Raw genomic sequence first — 24,303 nt, forward strand, 5'->3', positions numbered from 1 at the left:
CAGTCCAAGATTTTGTTTTGTTTTGTTTGGGTCACATCCAGCTGTGCTCTGGTTCACTCCTGGTTCTGTTGCTTAGGGTTCACTCTTGGTGGGACTCGCTCTGTGGTGCTTAGGATTGACCTCAGAGCAGTTGCATGCAAGGCAAATGCCCAGCCCACTGTATTATCTTTCTAGCCCATAGTGTAGATACTAACCATTCTAAGCAGAATGAGTTTTGAAAAAAGTCAAATCAAGGACCAACGTGATAGCACAGTAATAGGTAGAGCATTTGCCTTGCACACTGGCAAAACAAAACAAAACAAAAACCAACAACAACCCTGGACAGACCTGGGTTTGACCCTCGGCATCCCAGATGGGTGTCCCCAGAGCTTGCTAAGAACAATTTTTGAGTGCAGAGCCAGGAGTAACCCCTGAGCAATGCCAAGTATGACCCAACCCTCCCCCCAAAAATCAATCAAAATGTAAGAGGAATGCTAATGGGAGGCTAATCAATGAGCTGAGTTAACCTAAAAGAAGAAGACATTCTTTTTTAAGGGAGTGCGGGGCACACCTAGCAGCAAGCACTCAGGGATTACTCCTTGTTCTGTGCTCAGAAATCACTCCTGGCAGGCTTGGGGACCCACTTCAAATGAAATGGACACAGTTGTCCATGAAGATCAGAGAAAAACACACACACCAAAAAAAATCCTAAATCAAAGCCCAAAAAGAGAAAAGCTGAAAATGACCATTAAGAATCAAGTCTTGGGCTGGAGAGATAGCACAGCGGTAAGGCGTTTGCCTTGCATGTGGAAGGACGGTGGTTCGAATCCCAGATCCCATATGGTCCCCCGTGCCTGTCAGGGGTGATTTCTGAGTATAGAGCCAGGGGTAACCCCTGAGCGCTGCCGGGTGTGACCCAAAACCCCTCCCCCCCCCAAAGAAAAGAATCAAGTCTTGGGCCAGAGCCATAGCACAGCAGTAGGGTGTTTGCCTTGCACGTCACAGATCCAGGATGGACCTAGGTTCGACCCTGGGCGTCCCACAAGCAGGAGTGATTTCTGAGTGCATAGCCCGGAGTAACCCCTGAACGTCACAGGATGTGACCCAAAAAAAGCGAGAGAGAGAGAGAGAGAGAGAGAGAGAGAGAGAGAGAGAGAGAGAGAAAGAGAGAGAGAGAGAGAGAGAGAGAGAGAGAGAGAGAGAGAGAGAGAGTCAAGTCTATGAGGGGAATGGAAGATTTCTGCCATCCTTCCTGCTGCATCTTGTTTGGCCCTTATGTAGTTATTTCAGAAGCTAGAGAAGGTGGAAAGAGGAGTTTCTGGTAAAGTATTAAGTGACTCTTGGTTTTGATGGCAAGGATAGAGAGGTCTGAGGGCAGCTAAAAAGTTAAGACTATTGCTAGCCAACCCTGATATGTCCTGTCCAGGGCATTCTGCCATGGTCAACAAATGCTGAGGGACCATAAAGATAGTACAGCAGGGAGGGTGCTTGCTTTGTATGTAGCCAACTGTGGTTGGATCTCCAGATCCCATATGGTTCTCAAGTACTACCAAGAGTCTTTTCTGAGTACAGAGCCAAGATTAGCCCTTGGGCATCACAGGGTGTGGCCCCAAAACTAAAACCAAAACAAAATAAATGCTGAGATTTGCGCTCATATCCCCCCAAATTCCAAGTGGAGACTCTGGGTTACTTAGTTACTCACTGGAATCTTATTACTGGGAAGAAAAAGAAACGTTTTCCTTTGTTCAAGGTTAAAGAAAATAGTTACAGTTATTAAGTGGCAACTATAAAGTGTTTGCTAAATGAAGACTATAAATTAGACAGTGTATTTTTTGTTTTTGTTTTTGGGTCACACCCAGCAGTGCTCAGGGGTTACTCCTGGCTCTAAGCTCAGAAATCACTCCTGCAGGCTTGGGGAACTATATGGGATGCCGGGATTCGAACCACCAACCTTCTGCATGCAAGGCAAACGCCTTGCCTCCATGCTATCTCTCCTGTCCAGTGTATTTTTTTTAAATAATTTCTTTATTTAAACACCATGATTATAAACATATTTGTAGTTGGGTTTCAGTTATAAAAAGAACACCCCCCTACACCAATGCAACATTCCCACCATCAATGTCTCCAATCTCTCTCTTCCCCCCACCCCTGCCTGTATTCAAGAGACCTGCATTTCCATTTCTCTCACTCACTACCATTGTCATGATAGTTGTCAGTGTAGTTATTTAACTGCACTCACCACTCTTTGTGGTAATCTTCATACTGTGGGCAGGTCCTTCCAGCTCTCATCTCTATTGTCTCTATTATTACAATAATGTCTTTGATTTTTCTTAAATCCTATAGATGAGTGAGACTATTCTGTGTCTATCTCTCTCCCTCTGACTTATTTCACTCAGCATAAAAGATTTCATGTAGGGCCGGGCGGTGGCGCTAAAGGTAAGGTGCCTGCCTTGCCTGCGCTACCTTTGGACGGACCGCGGTTCGATCCCCCGTGTCCCATATGGTCCCCCAAGCCAGGAGCAACTTCTGAGCATATAGCCAGGAGTAACCCCTGAGCGTTACCGGGTGTGGCCCAAAAACCAAAAAAAAAAAAAAAAAAGATTTCATGTACATTCATGTATAGGAAAATTTCATGACTTCATTTTTCCTGATGGCTGCATAGTATTCCATTTAAGTACCTAGCACTAACCGATTGTACCACTGGAGCTCCAACTGCATAGTATTCCATTGTGTATATGTACCACAGTTTCTTTAGCCACTCATCTGTTGTCAGGCATCTGGGTTGTTTCCAGATTTCGCTATTGTAAACAGTGCTGCAAAGAATATAGGTGTGTAGGAGGCATTTTTGTATTGTGTTTTTGTGTTCCTAGGGCATATCCCTAGGAGTGGTAATAGCTAGATCATATGGGAGCTCAATTTCCAATTTTTTGAGGAATCTCCATATTGTTTCCATAAAGGCTGAACTTAACAGCATTCCCACCAGCAGTGAATGAGAGGTTTTTTTTTGTTTTGTTTTGTTTTGTTTTTTTATCTTCACATCCCCACCAGCACTGGTTGTTCTTGTTCCTTATGATGTGTGCCAGTCTCTGTGGCATGAGATGGTACCTCATTGTTGTTTTGATTTGCATCTCCCTGATGATTAGTGATGTGGAACATTTTGTCACGTGCCTTTTGGCCATTTGTATTTCTTTTTTTTTTTTTTTTTTTTAGCACAGCGGCGTTTGCCTTGCAAGTAGCTGATCCGGGACCAAAGGTGGTTGGTTCGAATCCCGGTGTCCCATATGGTCTCCCGTGCCTGCCAGGAGCTATTTCTTTTTTTTTTTTTTTTTTTTTTTTTTTTTTTTTTGGTTTTTGGGCCACACCCGTTTGACGCTCAGGGGTTATTCCTGGCTATGTGCTCAGAAATCGCCCCTGGCTTGGGGGGACCATATGGGACGCCGGGGGATCGAACCGCGGTCCGTTCCTTGGCTAGCGCTTGTAAGGCAGACACCTTACCTCTAGCGCCACCTTCCCGGCCCCAACCCAGGAGCTATTTCTGAGCAGACAGCCAGGAGTAACCCCTGAGCACCGCCAGGTGTGACCCAAAAACCAAAACAAACAAACAAACAAACAAAAAACCATTTGTATTTCTTCTTTGAGGAAATGTCTGTACATTTCTTCTTCCCACTTTTTGATGGGGTTAGTTTTTTTTTCTTGTTAAGTTCTTGTTAAGAACTAATCTTGTGGGGCCGGGCGGTGGCGCTAAAGGTAAGGTGCCTGCCTTGCCTGCGCTAGCCTTGGACAGACCGCGGTTCGATCCCCCGGTGTCTCATATGGTCCCCCAAGCCAGGAGCAACTTCTGAGCACATAGCCAGGAGTAACCCCTGAGCGTTACCGGGTGTGGCCCAAAAAACAAAAAAAAAAAAAAAAAAAAAAAAAGAACTAACTAATGACCCTCCACCCCCACCCCCCAAAAAAAATACCTTAGATATTGTATACCTTAGATATTAGCCCCTTATCTGATGGGTATTGGGTGAATAGTTTCTCCCATTCTGTGTGTGGCGAGACAGTGTATTTTGAGGAGGGAGTTATAAGTGAAAAAAAGGCAACTTCAGTTATAGGAAAGGCCACAAAATCCCATTTTTATAAATAAATTATTTAATTGAATTATGAAACATACACTTATAAAATTATTCATAATTAAGTTTCACTCATACAATGTTCAAATCCCTTCATCAGTGCATGTTTCCTGCCACCAATATCCCCAGTTTACTTCCTACCTCCTACCCTCTCCCACTGCACTATCCCCTCCTGCCTGCCTCTGTGGCAGACATTTTTCTTTTTCTTTTTTTTGTTTTTTGGGCCACACCTAGTGGCGCTCAGGGGTTACTCCTTGCTCTGTGCTCAGAATTCGCTCCTGACAGGCCCGGGGTACCAAATGGGATGCCGGGGATCAAACCTGTGACCTGGGTCAGCCGCGTGCAAAGCAAACGCCCTACCACTGTGGTACCACTCCAGCCCCAAGGAGATTCCACTTTTTTTTTTTTTTTTTGGTTTTTGGGTCACACCCGGCAGTGCTCAGGGGTTACTCCTGGCTCTATGCTTAGAAATCGCTCCAGGCAGGATTGGGGGACCATATGGGATGTCGGGATTCGAACCACCGACCCTCTGCACGTAAGGCAAACGTCTTACCTCCATGTCATCTCTCCGGCCCCAGGAGATTCCATTTTTAAATGATGCTTTTAAAGCTAATATTCAAAATATATAAAGGACTCACAATGACACCACCGCAAGCACATCTTAAGAACAATACAAACCAAAAATGTAAGACAAAAGAGAAGCCAGAGCCATAGCACAGTGGGCGGGACATTTGCCTTGCATGTGGCCCTCTTGGATTCAATCCCATAGGGTCCCCAGAGCTTTCCAGGAGTGATTTCTGAGCACAGAGTCAGGAGTAACCCCTAGGTGTCTCTGAGTGTGGCACAAACACAAAACAAACAAAAGAAATATAAAACAAAACTCTTGAAATACTCTACAGTAAATGTTAGTAATTATCAAAAAAAAAAGCATCTACTTAGTGCTTTAATATTAAAAAATAAAATAAAAGGGAATCGCCAGAGCGATAGCACAGTGGTAGAACGTTTGCCTTGTATGCGGCAGATCCAGGACTGACCTTCGTTTGATCCCCAGCATCCCATTGGGTCCCCCAGCCAGGAGCGATTTCTGAGCGCATAGCCAGGAGTAGCCCTGAGCGTCACTGGATGTGACCCTCCACCCCCCCCCCAAGAAAAGGAAACCTAAGATGCCAGGCTCCTGAACCCGTCCTTGGCAGACCCTTGAAACTAGCCTGGAATGCTCCTTGTCACATGACAGGATTCCTCTTTCTCTAGCCCCAATTTTTTTTGCCTCCCCTCCCTTGTCTGCTGTCAACTTTATCACCTGGACTAGACTCATTCTAAACTGTGTTGACACCCTCTCTCCACTTTCGATGGAAACCTAAACCCAAATTGCAATAAAAAACCTTAAATCTCTGCGCTAAAAAACAAAAACAAAACAAAACAAAAATAAAAACAAAAAAGAAGTGGGGCTGGAGCGTTAGCGCAGTGGTAGGCAGTTTGCCTTGCACACAGCTGACCGAGGATGGACCTCGGTTTGATCCCCGACGTCCCATATGGTCCCCCAAGCCAGGAGCAATTTTTGAGCGTACAGCCAAAAGTAACCCCTGAGCGTCACCGAGTGTGGCCCAAACCCCCCACAAAGGAAGGAAGGAAGGAAGGAAGGAAGGAAGGAAGGAAGGAAGGAAGGAAGGAAGGAAGGAAGGAAGGAAGGAAGGAGGGAGAGAAGGAGGGAGGGAAGGAGGAAGGAAGGAAGGAAGGAAGGAAGGAAGGAAGGAAGGAAGGAAGGAAGGAAGGAAGGAAGGAAGGAAGGAAGGAAGGAAGGAAGGAAGGCTAGAAGCATCATCTTGCCTGAAGCTTAAAAAAAAAAAAAAAAGTCGGGGCCAGAGATACAGAACAACGGTGTTTGCCTTGCAAGCAGCCAATCCAGGACTCAGGACCAAAGGTGGTTGGTTCGAATCCCGGTGTCCCATATGGTCCCCGGTGCCTGCCAGGAGCTATTTTTGAGCAGATAGCCAGGAGTAACCCCTGAGCACCGCCGGGTGTGCCCCCCCCCCCAAAAAAAAAAAGTCCTCTGTCGGGCCAGAACTATAGCACAGAAGGTAGGGTATTTGCCTTGTACCTGGTTGACCCTGACCGGGATCCCTGGCATCCCCTATAGCTCTTCCCCACCCCCACTATTTACCCCCCACATCCCCTCACAGCCCATCTATCTTCTGCTTCAGCCTGCCAGGAGAGATTTATTAGAGCCATGAGTAACCCCTGAGCACCATTGGGTGTGGCCCAAACAAACAAACAAACAAACAAACAAACAAAAACATGTCCTCTGGGACACTGTTTTCCTCTTCATGTTGGTTTCTAAGTGCATCCTTGAGCTTCTTTTATTTTATCAGTGGTCGGAAATCCAGATGTTTAGAAAAATCTGCCTGCCTCTGAACTAGCTTCCCATTTAGTCTGGTATAATCATCTGTTTATAAAGCAATTACTCATATGGACTTGTTTATAAATATTATGTCTATGCTGTTGTTATTTTGTTGTTCTAGATTACTAAGTTCTTGTAAGGCAGTGACCCTGTCTGCTTAATTATATCTAACCCTACATCGTTACTACAGGCCAAGCTTTTATTTTGTTTTTGGGGCCACACCCAGTGACACTCAGGGGTTACTCCTGGCTGTGCTCTCAGAAATCACTCCTGGCTAGGGGGACCATATGGGATGCCGGGGATGGAACTGTGGTCTGTCCTAGGCAAGTTGAGTGCAAGGCAAATGCATTACCATTGTGCCACCACTCTAGCCCCATGCACCAAGCTTTTAGTGCTACCTGTGAATAGGTAAAAAATATACTTTCCCTAGCTATGGAGATAAAATCTCTTTTTTCTAGGGCAGGGGTCTCAAACTTGAGGCTTTGCGGCCCTCTGTACAACATTTTGTGGCCCTGCCCTAGAGGAATCTATTTTTGTTTTGTTTTGTTTTAGTTGTTTGGGTCACACCCCCCAATGTTCAAGGCTTACAACTGACTTTGTACTCAAGGATCACCTCGACTTTGCCTCCTGTGGCCCCCAGGTAAATTGAGTTTGAGACCCCTGTTCTAGGGCAATGTTGATATACAAAGATAGGGCAGGATGAGGGCTAGGGTCCAAAGTTAGTTCACCACCCTTTATTGTGTAGATAAAGTTTTATTAGAATATAGGTCGGTGAGGTGGCGCTAGAGGTAAGGTGTCTGCCTTGCAAGCACTAGCCAAGGAAAGGACCACGGTTCGATCCCCCGGCATCCCATATGGTCCCCCCAAGCCAGGGGCAATTTCTGAGGGCATAGCCAGGAGTAACCCCTGAGCATCAAATGGGTGTGGCCCGAAAAACCAAAAACCAAAACAAAACAAGAACATAGACACGCTCATTTATTTACAAACTGTCCATAGCTGATGACAGAATTGAGTAGTTGTGACAAAGTTCAGAAGCTGCAACACTAAAATCATTTATCTTCCGGCCATTCATTGAGAAAGTCTGGGTGGTTCTTTTTTTTTTTTTTTTTGGTTTTTGGGCCACACCCGGCGGTGCTCAGGGGTTACTCCTGGCTATCTGCTCAGAAATAACTCTTGGCAGGCACGGGGGGGCCATATGGGACACCGGGATTCAAACCAACCACCTTTGGTCCTGGATCGGCTGCTTATAAGGCAAACGCCGCTGTGCTATCCTGTGCTATCTCTCCAGGCCCGCCTGGGTGGTTCTTTTTTTTTTTTTTTTTTTTTTTGGTTTTTGGGCCACACCCTGTGACGCTCAGGGGTTACTCCTGGCTATGCGCTCAGAAGTTGCTCCTGGCTTCTTGGGGGACCATATGGGATGCCGGGGGATCGAACCGTGGTCCGTCCTAGGCTAGCGCAGGCAAGGCAGGCACCTTACCTCCAGCGCCACCGCCCGGCCCCCCTGGGTGGTTCTTAACTCAAATGATAAAGAGAATTATCTGCAAAATCCCCAGATACCAAATAGGACTCTAAGCTTTTTTTTTTTTGGGGGGGGGGTCACACCCGGCAGTGTTCAGGGGTTACTCCTGGCTCTATGCTCAGAAATCACTCCTGGCAGGCATGGGGGACCATATGGGATGCCGGGATTCGAAAGGCAAACGCATTACTTCCATACTATCTCTCCGGCTCCGGACTCTAAGCTTTGAGACATTTCTGCATTTATAGTGGAAGGAAGACTTAATTCAACACACACTAGATTTGTTACTACTATAATTTCTGTGATACCCATTCACTGAAAGTTTCACTGGGCAGGCATTGTACTAAGTAATATCCACACATTTCCTATTTCATTTCTCCATTTTCATCCCCAAGAAACTCATCTTAGATATTTTATTTTAGTTTAGGAGCACAATACTTCTCAGTGCTCAGGGGTCACTCCTAGTACTGCTTAGAGGACTATAGGCAATGTTGGGGGGTCCAAGCTGATCTGTGTGCAAAGACCCTTACCTGTCCCAAGTAAATTTTACAGTTTTTTTTTTAATTTTTGGGTCACACCCAGCGATGCTCAGGGGTTACTCCTGGCTGTCTGCTCAGAAATAGCTCCTGGCAGGCATGGGGGACCATATGGGACACCAGGATTCGAACCAACCACCTTTGGTCCTGGATCGGCTGCTTGCAAGGCAAACGCCGCTGTGCTATCTCTCTGGGCCCTAAATTTTACAGTTTTTTTGGTTTGTTTTTTTGTTTTGGTTTTTGGGCCACACCTGGCGGTGCTCAGGGGTTACTCCTGGCTATATGCTCAGAAATAGCTCCTGGCAGGCACAGAGGACCATATGGGATGCCGGGATTTGAACCAACCACCTTAGGTCCTGGATAGGCTGCTTGCAAGGCAAAAGCCGCTGTGCTATCTCTCCAGCTCCTGCAATATTTATTTTACAGTGAGGCAAATAGAAACTTCTATGGGTAACCAACACAGGCTCATAAGTGATGCAATCGGTTTCACACTGGGTTCTTCTGCTTGACTCAGACAATAAAATATCAACTTGGGGGGCTGGAAACATAGCATGTCAAATGTATGCTTTATATATAGGAAGCTTGGGTTTGATCTCCAATACCATGTGGATCCTTGAACATCACCAGGAACAAGTAACCCCAAAGCACAGAGGTGGAAATATCACCTGAACACTGCTCAGTGTGCCCCCTTCCAACAAATCTGAAATATGCTTTTCCCCTAGGGGAGCTGAGACCATTTCCCATTTCTCAGTTTTAGTTAACACTCCCAAAGAGAGAACAGTCTGGATTATTCAGAGAAGACTTTATTTCCAACCTGGGGATAATAAAAAGGGAATAAACCTACTAAGTAGCCCAAGGTTTGCATTTTCATTTCTGAAGAGCAGTGTGTCATGCGTCATTTTTTTTTTTTTATTGGTTTGTGACCTGTCTCTGACCACACTGGTCATCTTCATTCTCTCACCTCCAGCTCTAACACAAAGAAGTGCAAACCAAGGTGGAGTGATAGCACAGCGAGTAAAGCATTGCCTTGCATGGAGCTGACCCAGGGCAGATCTGGGTTTTTTTTTTTTTTTGTTTTTGGGCCACACCCGTTTGATGTTCAGGGGTTACTTCTGGCTATGCGCTCAGAAGTTGCTCCTGGCTTGGGGGGTACCATATGGGACGCCGGGGATCGAACCGCGGTTCGTCCTAGGCTAGCGCTTGCAAGGCAGACACCTTACCTCTAGCGCCACCTTTCCAGCCCCAGACCTGGGTTTTATTCCCAGCATCCCATATGTCCCCTAAGCCTGCCAGGAGTGATTTTTTAGATTAATATCTTTATTTAAGCATCGTGATTACAAACATGTTTGTAGTTGGGTTTCAGTTATAAAAAGAACACCCTCCTTAACCAGTGCAACATTCCCAACACCAATGCCCCCCCTCTCCCTCCTCCCCCAAAACCTGCCTGTATTTAAGACATGCATTCTATTTTTTGTTTGTTTGTTTGTTTTGGTGTTTTTTTGGGGGGGGGCCACACCCAGCGGTGCTCAGGGGTTACTCCTGGCTGTCTGTTCAGAAATAGCTCCTGGCAGGCATGGGGACCATATGGGACACCGGGATTCGGTCCTGGATCAGCTGCTTGCAAGGCAAACGCCGCTGTGCTATCTCTCCAGGCCCACATGCATTCTATTTCACTCACTCACTACCCTTGTCATGATAGTTGTCAGTGTAGTTATTTCTCTAACTACACTTACCACTCTTTGTGGTAAGCTTTATACTATGGGCCAGTCCCTCTTGCCATCATCTCTATTGTCTTTGTATTATTAAAATAATGTCTTTAAGGGGACCAGAGAGATAGCATGGAGGTAGGGCGTTTGCCTTGTATGCAAAATGACTGTGGTTCGAATCCCAGCATCCCATATGGTCCCCTGAGCCTGCTAGGAGCAATTTCTGAGCAAAGAGCCAGGAGTAAGCCCTGAGCACTGCCGGGTGTGACCCAAACCCCCCTCAAAAAAAAAAATCATGTCTTTGATTTTTCTTAAATCCTATAGATGAGTTAGACTATTCTGTGTCTATCTCTCTCCCTCTCAATTATTTCACCCAGGAGTGATTTTTTTGCACAGAGCCAGGAGTAACCCCTGAGCACCTTGTGGGTTTGGCCCCAAAACAAATAAACCAAAAAAAACAACAACAAAAAAAAAACACCAAAAAACCAAAGAAGAGCAAACATCAGGAAATAAGGGATGGAGCAAAAGGAAGCCTCCTCTTCCTCTTGCTCAAGAATACTATCTTCCCAAATCTGGTTTCCTGGGTGATCTGCACATTTCTGGGGTTTGTTTAGCATTTCATGATATACTAAACTTAATATAGCCCAAAGTGTCAGGGGTTGCTGCCAACTTGCTGCTTGAAAGTGAACACAGGGTCTCATATTTGCGAGGTAAATACTTCAGCTACTAAGCCACATCCCCAATCACAAAGTTTGATTTTTTTTTTCTTTTTCTCCTGTCCTCTTAGACCCTCTACTCCCCTCCTTTCCCTCCTCTCCCCTTCCTACCCCTCCTCTCCCTACGTACCCTTCCTACCCTTCCCCTCACCTTTCTTCTCCTCTCCTCTCCTCGTTGTTCGGCTAAACCCAGTGGTGCTTAGGGCTTACTCCTGGCTTTGCACTCAGAAATCACTCCTTGGGGGCTGGAGAGATAGCATGGAGGTAAGGCGTTTGCCTTTCATGCAGGAGGTCATCGGTTCAAATCCCTCAAATCCCAGCGTCCCATATGGTTCCCCGTGCCTGCCAGGAGCAATTTCTGTTTTTTTTTTTTTGTTGTTGTTGTTTGTTTGTTTTTTGTTTTGTTTTTTTTTTCAGGCCACACCCTTTTGATGCTCAGGGGTTACTCCTGGCTAAGCGCACAGAAATTGCCCCTGGCTCGGGGGGACCATATAGGATGCCAGGGGATCGAACCGCGAACCGCGGTCCTTCCTTGGCTAGCACTTGAAAGGCAGACACCTTACCTTTAGCGCCACCTCGCCGGCCCCAGGAGCAATTTCTGAGCACGGAGCCAGGAGTAACCCCCGAGCACTGCCGGGTGTGACCCAAAAACCACACACACACACAAATCACTCCTTGGTAAGGTTTAGTGACCATATGGAGTACTGGGGATCAAACATGGGTCAACTTCTGGTAAGTTTTGTACAAGGGCAAGTGAGCTTTCTCCTTTATCCCCTTACCTTTCTTTCCTGTTATTGCTGCAGTTGAGATAAAGTGGGTCTGTCTGTCTCTCTCTCACACACACATATGAACACACATAATGTTAAGAGTTCAAAAGTTGGGGCTGCTTGGTGGAGCTCGAAGGTACCCTAGGCTTTCCCCCATTATCCATTCAGCTCCTTAGGGAGGGTTTGGGTGGGGCCCTGAACTTCTGGCCTCCCAGCTTCTTGATCTCTCCTTCTTGGGAGCCGAGAGTCTAGCAGGAGGGGGTTTGGCAGGCTCCCGCCATGCCGGAGGCCTTCCTAACCAGGCCTAGTGGGGGTGCGGGACTTGGGTAACCCCAGCACCCCTCTACCACCTTGCCCCAGATCTCCAGGGCTTCCCGGGCCACATGCCTGGGCAAGCCGGTGAGTTGGGCCCCTTGGTGGAGCTTGAAGGTACCCTAGGCTTTCCCCCATTATCCATTCAGCTCCTTAGGGAGGGATGTTTTTTATCTTCTCTTTGTGAACTGCTCAATATGAAATTTGATGTGAAAGAATCCCTCAGTTTAATGCTTATGTTTGAACCAAGTCATGGGTATTGTTGGAAATGTTCTTACGCCCCCATATATCTGATAGCACCACGTGGCTTTATTTCTTGTTTGCGTAGGCACACTAAAATGGGAAAATACTATACATACCAATAAGTTCTTATCTAATAGAGATGGGAACACACAAATCTTGTAGTGCAATGAGACCTTACACCCTGAACATTGACATAAAGACCTGGTACAGGCCTCAGAAGAATGGGCATTCTCCATTCACCCCTGATCTAGAGAAGACATCTACAAAACATCCAAGGTTGTATATAACATCACCTGGAGGCATTCCTCTACCAGGGAAGACCCTACAGCTGCTCTGACATTGATCTACTCAAAAAAGACTTCCCTTAACACTAAGAAGAGGGGCCGGGAAGGTGGCGCTAGAGGTAAGGTGTCTGCCTTACAAGCGCTAGCCAAGGAACGGACCACGGTTCGATCCCCCGGCGTCCCATATGGTCTCCCCAAGCCAGGGGCGATTTCTGAGCACATAGCCAGGAGTAACCCCTGAGCGTCAAACGGGTGTGGCCCAAAAACCAAAAAAAAAAAAAAACAACAAAAAAAACACTAAGAAGGGGGCCAGAGAGATAGCATGGAGGTAAGGCGTTTGCCTTTCATGCAGGAGGTCATCGGTTCGAATCCCGGCGCCCCATATGGTCCCCTGTGCCTGCCAGGAGCAATTTCTGAGCCTGGAGCCAGAAATAACCCCTGAGCACAGCCAGGTGTGACCCAAAAAAAAAAAACAAAAAAAAAACACTAAGAAGACTTAACAAAAACAATGACCTGCTTACTGGACAGGGCTTGCTGTATTGCCCCTTAATTGTGAGGTTTGTCTATAACATCACCTGGAAGCAATCCTCTACCACGGAAGACCCTACCACTGCTCAGACATCGTCCTGCTCAAAAGAGACTTCCCTTAACACTGAGAAGACTTAACAACAACAACCTGCTTACAGGACAGGGCTTGGATCGGACGATAACTTGCCTGAGGCCTAGAGCTGGTCTTATGCCAGGAAACTTCAGGGATAGGATCTCTTTGTATTTAGGCCAAGGTTATTCCTTTCCATGCCTCTCATATTTTGGTGGGCCTATGCAAACAACAATTGCCACTCTAACACCGGTTTTACTGTGCTCCTTTGACTCTAATCCTTAAAACGCACCCACTTAAAATTTGAGGTTAACTTAAGCTAATATGCATGTACATGGAAATGTAAAAAATACTATGCCTCTAATGTTTAAGGAGTTACTTAAGTTTGATGGCTTTAGATTGTCTTGTGTGCTGTTAAGAAATATTATAAGGGGCCCGGAGAGATAGCACAGCGGTGTTTGCCTTGCAAACAGCCGAACCAGGACCAAAGGTGGTTGGTTCGAATCCCGGTGTCCCATATGGTCCCCCGTGCCTGCCAGGAGCTATTTCTGAGCAGACAGCCAGGAGTCACCCCTGAGCAACGCCGGGTGTGACCCAAAAACCCAAAAAAAAAAAAAAAAAAAAAAAAAAAAAAAAAGAAATATTATAAGGGCCGGGCGGTGGCGCTAGAGGTAAGGTGCCTGCCTTGCCTGCTCTAACCTAGGACGGACCGCGGTTTGATCCCCCGGCGTCCCATATGGTCCCCCAAGCCAGGAGCGACTTCTGAGCGCATAGCCAGGAGTAACCCCTGAGCGTCACCGGGTGTGGTCCAAAAACCAAAAAAAAAAAAAAAAAAAAAAAAAAGAAATATTATAATATGCTACAATCTGGAGACTTGAGGGACAAAGTAATTGCACATGGATTCTGTTTTATTTATCTTAACATTCTTTGGCTGAAAGTTCAAAGTTAAGATATCAGCAAGGGAACTTCTGAGAATTATGTTATGGGTGATTGTCCTTCCACTGTAACTTTACCTTGTCCTCTTTCTTTGCATCTTTTGTTCTCATAATTCAAAATAAAAAATTAATAAAAAAAAAAGTTGGGGCCGGAGAGATAGCACAGTGGTGTTTGCCTTGCAAGCAGCCGACCCAGGACCTAAGGTAGTTGGTTCGAATCCTGGTGTCCCATATGGTCCCCCGTGCCTATCAGGGGCTATTTCTGAGCAGATAACCAGGAGTAACTTTTGAGCATCGCTGGGTGTGGCCCAAAAACCATAAAAAAAAAAAAAAAGTTCAAAAGTTGGGGCCGGAGAGATAGCGTGGAGGTAAGGCGTTTGCCTTTCATGCATAAGGACAGTGGTTCAAATCCCAGTATCCCATATGATCCCCTGTGCCTGCCAGGGGCAATATCTGAGCATAGAGCCAGGAGTAACCCCTGAGTGCTGCCAGGTGTGACCCAAAAAAACAAAAAACAAAACAAAAAAAAGAGTTCAAAAGTTGGGGGCCGGAGAGATAGCATGGAGGTAAGGCATTTGCCTTGCATGCAGAAGGTCGGTGGTTCAAATCCCGGCATCCCATATGTCCCCCGAGCCTGCCAGGAGTGATTTCTGAGCATAGAGCCAGGAGGAACCCTTGAGCGCTGCTGGGTGTGATCCAAATAATAATAATAATAATAATAATAATAATAATAATAATAATAATAATAATAATAAAGAGTTCAAAAGTTCTGGAGAGGTGGCGCTAGAGGTAAGGTGTCTGCCTTGCAATCGCTAGCCAAGGAAGGACCACCGTTCGATCCCCCGGCATCCCATATGGTCCCCCCAAGCCAGGGGCAATTTCTGAGCGTTTAACCAGGAGTAACCCCTAAGCATCAAATGGGTGTGGCCAAAAAAACCAAAAACAAAAATAGCAAGAGTTCAAAAGTTTATACATATATATACTTTAAGTTTTAGCATACATTCCCCCCCCCCTTTTTTTTTTTGGTTTTTGGGCCACACCTGGTGACACTCAGGGGTTACTCTTGGCTATGCACTCAGAAATCGCTCCTGGTTTGGAGGAACATATGGGACGCTGGGGCATGTCTAAGGCAGATGCCTTTATGCCCTGCGCCACCCCTCTGGCCCCTCAACATACATCTTGCCTAATCTTGTTTATGTTCATCTCAACACACTAAAAAAAGGGATTTATTAGATAAGAGAGCAAAAACACTAAAGCAAGAGCTGGAGAAATTGTATAATAGGTAGGGCACTTGCCTTGCACCAGCTGACCTGGGTTTGAGCCCCAGCATCCCAGGTGGTCCTGTGAGCACACCCTGAGTGCAGAGCTAGGATCATAACCCCTAAGTACTTCTGGGAGTGGCCAAAACTCAAACCAACCCAAAACAAAACAAAAACACTGAAACAGCACAAATTTAGGTGGAAATGCTAAACTCATAGGCTAAAGTACTTCTGTTGTTAGTTTGGGGATAAAATACAGAATTTCTATTCCTTTCCAGCTGAATAAGCATATTATTTTTCTTCTAAATAGACTCCATTTGAAGAGATAAATGATTCTTTGTATCATGAATCTATCTACTCTTCCTGGTTAGTTGAAAGCATGTAAATGGCTGCACAGATTAGGTTTTGATTCTAAACACTTGTTTTCTTTAAGCCCTCTCCTCTTCTTGCCAAATGTCTCTGTTCAATTCTATCATTAAAATGCAGCTTGAGAAGGCCTCCTCATGAAGACAATCTTTGAATTGATAGGTAAAAGATACACTGGATTTAAACATCCAATTTTATAACGGAGCTTTGAAGGGAATTTACGATCAGAGATACAACTATTAATAAATAGCCAAAAGAAATTTTCTTATCTAGGTTGCTGGTCATAGAAGTTGGGTTACTTGCTTCACCTAAACAGGGAAGTTGGCATGTTTGCCTAGCAACCGTTGCTAAAAGCTTCTGTTGTGGAAGGTTCCCCAGGAGTAAGAAGGGAGGAGGAGGAGAAGTGGAGGTACAGACTAATCTGCTTTTTTATGTTGTTTATATTTTCCTAGCAGGCACACCAAGCTTTTTTTTTTTTTTTTTTTTTTGGTTTTTGGGCCACACCCGGTGACGCTCAGGGGTTACTCCTGGCTATGCGCTCAGAAGTCGCTCCTGGCTTGGGGGACCATATGGGACACCGGGGGATCGAACCGCGGTCCGTCCAAGGATAGCGCAGACAAGGCAGGCACCTTACCTCTAGCGCCACCGCCCGGCCCACACCAAGCTTTTGACCCTTGGGGGAGAGAAAGGTTTATCCAATCGATAGCTCTGAGATTAGCATTTGCCAATCTAATGTCTCTGTGTTAACAAAAAGCCTGCTCTTTGCAGGGTTTGAGCTACTCTTTTAGTGGATGGAAGAGTGTTATAGTTTTAGCCCATTTGAAAACAGCGCCAGTAGGATGGATCCTGGTTCGAATCCTGATATCCCAGATGGTCCCCGGAGCCTGCCAGGAGCGACTTCGGAGCGCAGAGCCAGGAGTAACCCCTGAGAGCCGCTGGGTGTGACCCCAAAACAAAACAAAAAACTAAAACAAAAAAAGTGTCAGTTCCCATCAATAAAGAAATCAACAGGTTTTTTTGAAGAGAAGCTGAGAACGGAGTAGCAGGAAGCCTCAACAGAATTGGTCTCTGCTCAGAATTGAGGAAGGTGTGTGCTGTGTTCTTAATACATTAGATGAAAACAGAAATTCTGGAAAGAACATATTCAATTGGTTCAAAGGCAGAAGAAACCTCGCTGAACACAAACTCTTTTCTTGGTACTGATGTTGTAAGCAGCGAGGACAGGGTAGGAAAAAAGAACCTTGCAGTTGCCCTGGCCAAGGCCTGAAGTTCCAAAAGAGGTGAAAATGCAAATGAGCAATAACCTTAAATATTACACAGTTAGGGACCCTCTCTGGGCTTTGTAGTGAGGATGTCATAACCAAATAGTTCTCTGATTTTCTTAAGAGCCGCTAAATTTGTCTTCACCGAGTCTCCCGAAGTCAACCTTTTGGGGTTCTCTTTAACTTTCAATTAGTCACCGGCTGGAGGAACTGGATCTTGCGTGGCCTGCCCTGAGATAGAGAGTTATCGCGGGGCGGGGGTTCCCCACAGGCCTGGAGAGAGCCTCAGAGGTTTTAGGGGTGCCTGCGACGGGCTGCTTGGCCCAGCTAGGATTCTGGGGGTGAGTGGTGAGTGGCCTGTAACAATCGAGAACTTGGAGAAACGAGAAGAACAAATCCAGAGCGGGGAGCCGGTGGGGGGGAGCAGGGGAGGTGTGCCCCAGAAACCAGAGCAAAGAAAGCGAGCCCCGGGAGGGGAGGTCGAGGCAGCACGCCATGTCTGTCAGAGGGGCCTGAGAGATAGGAAGGAGGTAGCGCGTTTGCCTTGCATGCAGAAGGACGGTGGTTCGAATCTCGGATCCCATAGGGTCCCCTGAGCCTGCTAGGGGCGATTTCTGAGCGTAGAGCCAGGAGGAACCCCCGAGCGCTGCCGGGTGTGACCCCCCCCAAAATGTCTCAGAAATGTCTGTCAGTCAGAAAAGTGCCAATTCACCCTCCCCAGCCTGGCCACGTGCCGCCTGGCGTTCGCTGGGGTGGGGAAGGGCCAGGCTTAAAATGGCTGGACCAGTTCTTCGACTCGGGGCGTGGGGTAAATGCAAAGGGCGAGCGTCATTCAGTCACCAGGCGCCCGGGGCGCGCGCGGGCGTTGGTGGTGGCGGCGGTGGCGGCGGCGGCGAGGGTGTTGACTCAGACTCGCTCAGCTCACCGCGCCCGCCGCGCCAGCCACGCCCACTCGCCCGCTCGCCACGCCCAATCACGCATCACCCTTCCGCTACCCCGCCCACTCCAGCGCCGTTGCTCCCCGCCCCATTGCCCATTAGCCACGCCCACTTCACGCCCTTCCCGAAAGTCAGCTCGCCACGCCTCCCTCCCTCCGCGCCGCCATTTGCCCCGCTCCCCCAAGCACTTCTCTCTCTCTTTTTCCCGGAAGCCTTCGGCGCGCCAGTTGAGCTCGCCTCGCCGCTAGCCACACCCTCCCTCTTCAACGCTCGCTTAACCACTCGCCCCGCCCAAGCAGGCATAGCCACGCCCATCACCGGAGAGCCTCGCCTCCAGGGGCGTGGCTAATTGAGCTCTCTTCGCCGCTAGCCACACCCTCTCAGGGCACTCACCAGTAGCCCCGCCCAAGCAGGCATAACCACGCCCTCGGGGGCGTGGCCTACGTCGCCTTTCCTCTCCGCCCCAGCAGTCTGCGGGGCGGGACGGATCCAGCCTGCCTGCCTGAGGAAGAGGAAGAGGAAGAGGAAGGGGAAGGGGACCCGGCCGGCCGAGGAGCGGCGGGCGGCGGGCGGCGGCGCGGGAGGGAGGGAGGAAGCGGAGGAGGCGGCCGAGCACCAAGATGGCCCCTGCTGCCGGAGCAGCCTCAGCAGCAGCAGGTGGGAGGCCGGAGGCGGCGCTGGCGTTCGCGGTGGCGGCCGTGGCCCGGCGGCCCGGGGCCGAGTCCGAGTCCGAGTCCGAGTCCGAGGCGGCGTCTACGGCGGCGGCCAGAACCGCAGCGACGACGGCGGCGGCGGAGGCGGCGGCGGCGGCGGCCGCCGCGGCGGTGGCTTCGTCCGCGGGGACTCGGAGCTGAGAGGAGCCGCTGCTCGGGCCAGCGCGGTGAGCCGGGCCGGGCCTGGGGCTCGTGAACAATAGGCGGCGGCGGCGGCGGGGCCGGGGCCGGGTCGGGCCTGCCTGCCTGCCTGCCTGCCGGGCGCCCGCGTCCTCTTAGGCCTCTCGGGCCTCCTGGGCGCGTGCTGCCGCCGGGCTGGCCGGGAAGGCCGTGGGGAGCCGCGACGGGAGGGGGAGACGGGATGCCCCGAGCTCGTGCCTGGGGGTCTCCACGGTGCACCCCGACGCCCCAGTCACCGGGGGGGGGGACGCGCCCCAGATCCCGGCCTGTGCAGGTGGAGGCGTCTGCAGACGGGCACCCCCGTGTACTTGCCCCTTCCTTAGCCCCACGAGCCAAGCACCCCCTTCCCAGCTCCCTGCGATGCACACACACAAAAAGAGCGCCCCGCGGGGTCTGGGGAGGGGCTCGGGGTGCAGAGGTGTTTGCTTTTTAAATTATTATTATTATTATTATTATTATTATTATTTATTCATTTCTTAGCAAATTCAACGCAGACGACCGCCTGCCTCCCAAGAGGCCCTTAGCAAGGTGCGGTGTTGCAGGAATGGGTTTATGGGGTGGCGCGCGTCGTCTGCCCAGGACGATTCTTCTCTCTTGGAACGGTCCCCTCTGCACCCCCACCTCCTCACCCCAAGCCCAGGCTGCGGGGTGGGGGTGTCCCTGCATACCTCGTCGATGCCCACATTTCCTCCCTTCCATCCTCTCCTATCCGGGGAGCGAGGACTCAGGGCCGCATTTGAACCCTCGACCATCCCTGTACAGGCGGTTGAAACGAGAAACAAAGCCACTCACTGGCAAGGCCGGCTGCAGACAAAATGCAGCGTTTTGAATAGAACTTTTCTTCCTCGCACGAGCTGTTTTGAATGACTAATACACCGCGGTAGAGACGTTATTGGTATAAACTGGACCCAAAGAAGCTCTTCTCTCTGCCTCCTTCCCCCCCCCAAAAAAGAAGGGGTTCATCTGCAGGTGACAACTTCTGCGTCCTGTCTCAAGTTCCATGGTTGACATCTAGAAAGTGATTTGCTCTCAGACCCACCTTTACTTTTGAGTTCAAAATTTGATTTTTTTTTCCCTAAAGCATATTTTTCTGCATATGTCCATAACTTCTCCCCTACCCCGAATGCAATAGATTCATTGCTTTTTGTTTGGTTTGGGGCCACACCCGGCTGTGTGTGTGTGTGGGGGGGGGTTACTAACTCTTGGTTCTGCTATCAGGAGTCTCTCCTGGTGCTCTCTGCTGCGTGCAAGGCAAATCCCTCCCGACTCTATTTGCCCTCCCTAGCCATTGCCTTTTTTTTTTTTTAATTCAATTAAATGCAATACGTCTATTGCTTTTTTGTTTTTTAATGTAGTACACCCATTGCTTTTTTTAGAAATAAACTTCAACCAATAGAGACAACTGTAATTTCTATTTAGAATATTTGGGGCATTTCAAGAGATACCTTTTTCCTTCATTTTTTTTGTTTGCTTTTGGACCACACCTGGGGGTGCTCAGGGGTTACTCCTGGCTCTGTGCTCAGGAATCTCTTCAGGCAGGCTCGGGGAACCATACGGGATGCCACAGATCAAACCCGGGTGGGCCGCATACAAGGCAAGTGCTGTGCTATCTTTCAGGCTCCCATGGTCCTTAATACTTGAAATTTAGGCCTTTTATTTCATTTATAAATGTAAAATTTCAAGGTGTTTGCCACAACTCTTGCAAGGGGGCGATGATTTCAAGTTACTTTATTATAAGTTGTTTCTACCACGGTCTGCACAAATTTCTATAAAGTTGGGTGCAACCATGAAGATTACCACTGTTTACTATTCAGTGGAGTCCATAGTTTGTCTTCAAAGGAAGATGGCTTTGTGCAGAAAAAATACCATTACTATTTTTCACCCATTTTCAGGGTAAATAAATGTTGGGATGGTATTGGCTGTTCAGGTTCCATGAGGCTTAATGAGCAATGCTACACCTGAGTTACCCCACAATTGTTGATAATAAGTAGGCTAATAATTGAATAAAGATGGGGGGTTGAGCTCTGGTGTCTTATTCAGGGTTGAGGTATGATGGATGGAAATAAGTTATGTCTTTTGTTTGATTCTCATCATTAAAAAATGTTGCCACCCCTAGCTCTATATTCAGGGATTACTCATGATGGACTTGGGGGGCCATACATGGTGCCAAGGGATTGAACCTGAGTCAGCCACATGTGAGACAACTTCCCTACCTATTGAATTATCAATGCTATTTTGACAATAACTTTGAATTTAGGCCTCTTGAGGTGATTCTGAATTGATAATTTATTTGTGCTATTTCAATATTAGGATCACCTCTTTAAAAAGTGCTTGCAATTCTGAATTTATTATTTTTTTTGGGGGGGGCACACCCGGCAGTGCTCAGGGGTTACTCCTGGCTATTTGCTCAGAAATAGGTCCTGGCAGGCATGGGGGACCATATGGGACACCGGGATTCGAACCAACCACCTTAGGTCCTGGATCGACTGCTTGCAAGGCAAAAGCCGCTGTGCTATCTCTCCGGGCCCAATTCTGAATTTATTATCCATCAGAATCATTGTAATAAATCTGAAATTATTCTTCCTCCTTCCCCTCAAAAAATGTTGCCAGTAGTTTGATTTTTGGGGTGAGGGGTTTGGTATTTGGGTCACACCCAGCAGCGCTCAGGGGTTACTCCTGGCTCTGTGCTCAGAAATCGCTCCTGGCAGGCACAGGGGACCATATGGAATGCCGGAATTCGAACCACCAACATTCTGCATGCAAGGTAAACACCCCACCTCCATGCCATCTCTCCAGCCCCAATAGTCTGAATTTTTTTTTTTTTTGGGTTTTGGGCCACACCCGGCTGCTCAGGGGTTACTCCTGGCTGTCTGCTCAGAAATAGCTCCTGGCAGGCACGGGGGACCATATGGGACACCGGGATTCGAACCAATCATCTTTGGTCCTAGATCGGCTGCTTGCAAGGCAAACACTTTGCCTTGCAAGCACCGCTGTGCTATCTCTCCGGGCCCTGATTTTTTTTAAAGCCTACAACACCCGGTATTCCCAGGTGGTCTCCCATCCAAGTACTAACCGGGCCGACCCTGCTTAGCTTCTGAGATCTGACAAGATCCAGACGAGATTGGGCGTGTTCAGGGTGGTATCGCCATAGACAATAGTTTGATTTTTTAAGTGGTTGGAAAAGAACAACTTTCACAGGACTTCTGCCGGTGTGAATTTTCTTGGAATAAGTGTTCTTGAAAGGACACCTTTCATAAATGCTCAATTTCAAGATTTCTTTTAAATGCTGAATTTCATTAGAGGAGGTCAGAATTCTGTTTTGTGATCATGCTTAAAATTTACCTGGGGCCCTAAACTTCTATCAGGTGGCTTGTATATTGTATCAGGAGTTTGTAGTCATGACTAATTTATTTAATGTTTAATATTGTTTTCCTAAAAGCAAAGATTTATTTATTTATTTATTTCTTGGTTTTTGGGCCACACCCAATGGTGTTCACGGGTTACTCTCAGCTCTGTGCTGAAGGGTCATTTCTGGCTGTGAGGATCCAACCTGGCTCAGCTGCTTGCAAGGCTGTCACTCCAGCCCTGCAAAATTCTTTTTTGGGGAGGCGGGGGTTGGGTCCACACCTGGTGGTGCACAGGGGTTACTCCTGGTTTTATGCTCAGAAATTGCTCCTGGCAGGGTACCATATGGGATGCTGGGGATTGAACCCAGGCCTGTCCTGGGTCAGCCGCATACTGTCATCTGCAAAGATTTTTTTTTTTTTTTTTTTTGGTTTTTGGGTCACACCAGGCAGCACTCAGGGGTTACTCCTGGTTTTGTGCTCAGAAATTGATCCTGGCAGGCTCAGGATCATATGGGATGCTGGGATTCGAACCACTATTCTTCTGCATGCAAGGCAAATGCCCTACCTCCATGCTATCTCTCTGGCCCCAATCTGCAAAGATTCTTCTTTTTTTTTTTTTTTTTTTTTTTTTTGGTTTTTTGGGCCACACCCAGCATTGCTCAGGGGTTACTCCTGGCTGTCTGCTCAGAAATAGCTCCTGGCAGGCACGGGGAACCATATGGGACACCGGGATTCAAACCAACCACCTTGGGTCCTGGATCGGCTGCTTGCAAGGCAAACACGCTGTGCTACCTCTCCAGGCCCTGCAAAGATTCTTTTTTTTTGGGTTTTCTTTGGGCCACACCTGGTAACGCTCAAGGGTTACTCCTGGCTATGAGCTCAGAAGTTGCTCCTTGCGTGGGGGACCATATGGGACGCTGGGGGATCGAACCTCGGTCCATCCAAGGCTAGCGCAGGCAAGGCAGGCACCTTACCTCTAGCGCCACTGCCTGGCCCCAAGCGATTTAAAGATTCTTAAATGAAGCTTTTGTGCTTGAAATTGGATATTGACCTAACAATTCATGGGTTGAGTCTAAGTCTTTATTTCTGTTACATATTTTAATATTTGGGAAATGGTTTCGCGTCCAAACTATTTTAAATCATGCTCCCTCATTTGTTATATTGGCCCTCTCCATTGTTTATTTTGATTTATATCAGTTCACATTTTATCAAGTAATACTTAAGAATACCCTAATAAGTGTTGGAATTTGCTTTTCAATGTTGTTTTTGGTCCATACCTGGCAGCACTTAGGGGTTACTCCTGGCTCTGCACTCAGAAATCACTCCTGGCCATCTCAGGGGGCCATATGGGAGGGATGCTGGGGATTGAACTTGAGTCAGTCATGTACTAGGCTAAAATGCTATTATTCCGGCCCTTAAAATTTGCTTTTTTTTTTTTTTTTTTTTTTTGGTACTTTTAAAAACTGGCATATTGGGGCTGAAGTGGTGATGCAGTGGTAGGGCATTTGCCTTGCTCGCTGCTGACCTAGGGCAGACCATGGTTTGTTCCCCTGGCATCCCATATGGTCCCCCAAGCCAGGAGCGATTTCTGAGCACAGAGCCAGGAGTGGCCCCTGAGCGTCACTGGGTGTGGCCCCCCCCAAAATAAAACAAAAAACCCTGACATATTGTATTCACTGGGAGAAATTGAGAAACTTTTTTGTATAGAAAAATTTTAATGACAGTCTTTTCTAAACATACTTCCTGAATGAGTAAAAAGATCTCATTTAATCCTTCTACTGATGATGTATTGTTTGCCTTTTATATGAAGAACTTGAGATGGGGAAGCTTAAGTAACTAGTAAAAATGCCCCATAATTAATAGGTGAAAGAGCTTACTCAGACTGAGGTCTTATGATTGACAGCATGACGGCTCTTCCTACTGCAGCCATTTATCTCAAGGTGACGCTTGGAAGCATCCTTAGCATTGACAGATTCTTGTTTTGACTTGGAGCTACGTATTGTAATGTACTTGCAGAGAACATTAGTGGCCTTCCTATTACCATTATTGCTACTATACTGAATATTTACCTTTTTTTTTTTTTTTTGGTGGTTTTTGGGTCACACCCAGCAGTGCTCATGGGAAACTCCT

At 47.6% G+C, this 24,303-nt stretch overlaps 1 pseudogene; it reads right to left on the reverse strand.

The window, feature by feature from the left end:
- Nucleotides 1-21,850: 21,850 nt before the first annotated feature.
- LOC126015030 (uncharacterized) lies at nucleotides 21,851-21,979 on the reverse strand (annotated as a pseudogene).
- Nucleotides 21,980-24,303: the final 2,324 nt, after the last annotated feature.

Source organism: Suncus etruscus, chromosome 7, assembly GCF_024139225.1.
Source record: "Suncus etruscus isolate mSunEtr1 chromosome 7, mSunEtr1.pri.cur, whole genome shotgun sequence".
Lineage (NCBI taxonomy): Eukaryota > Metazoa > Chordata > Mammalia > Eulipotyphla > Soricidae > Suncus > Suncus etruscus.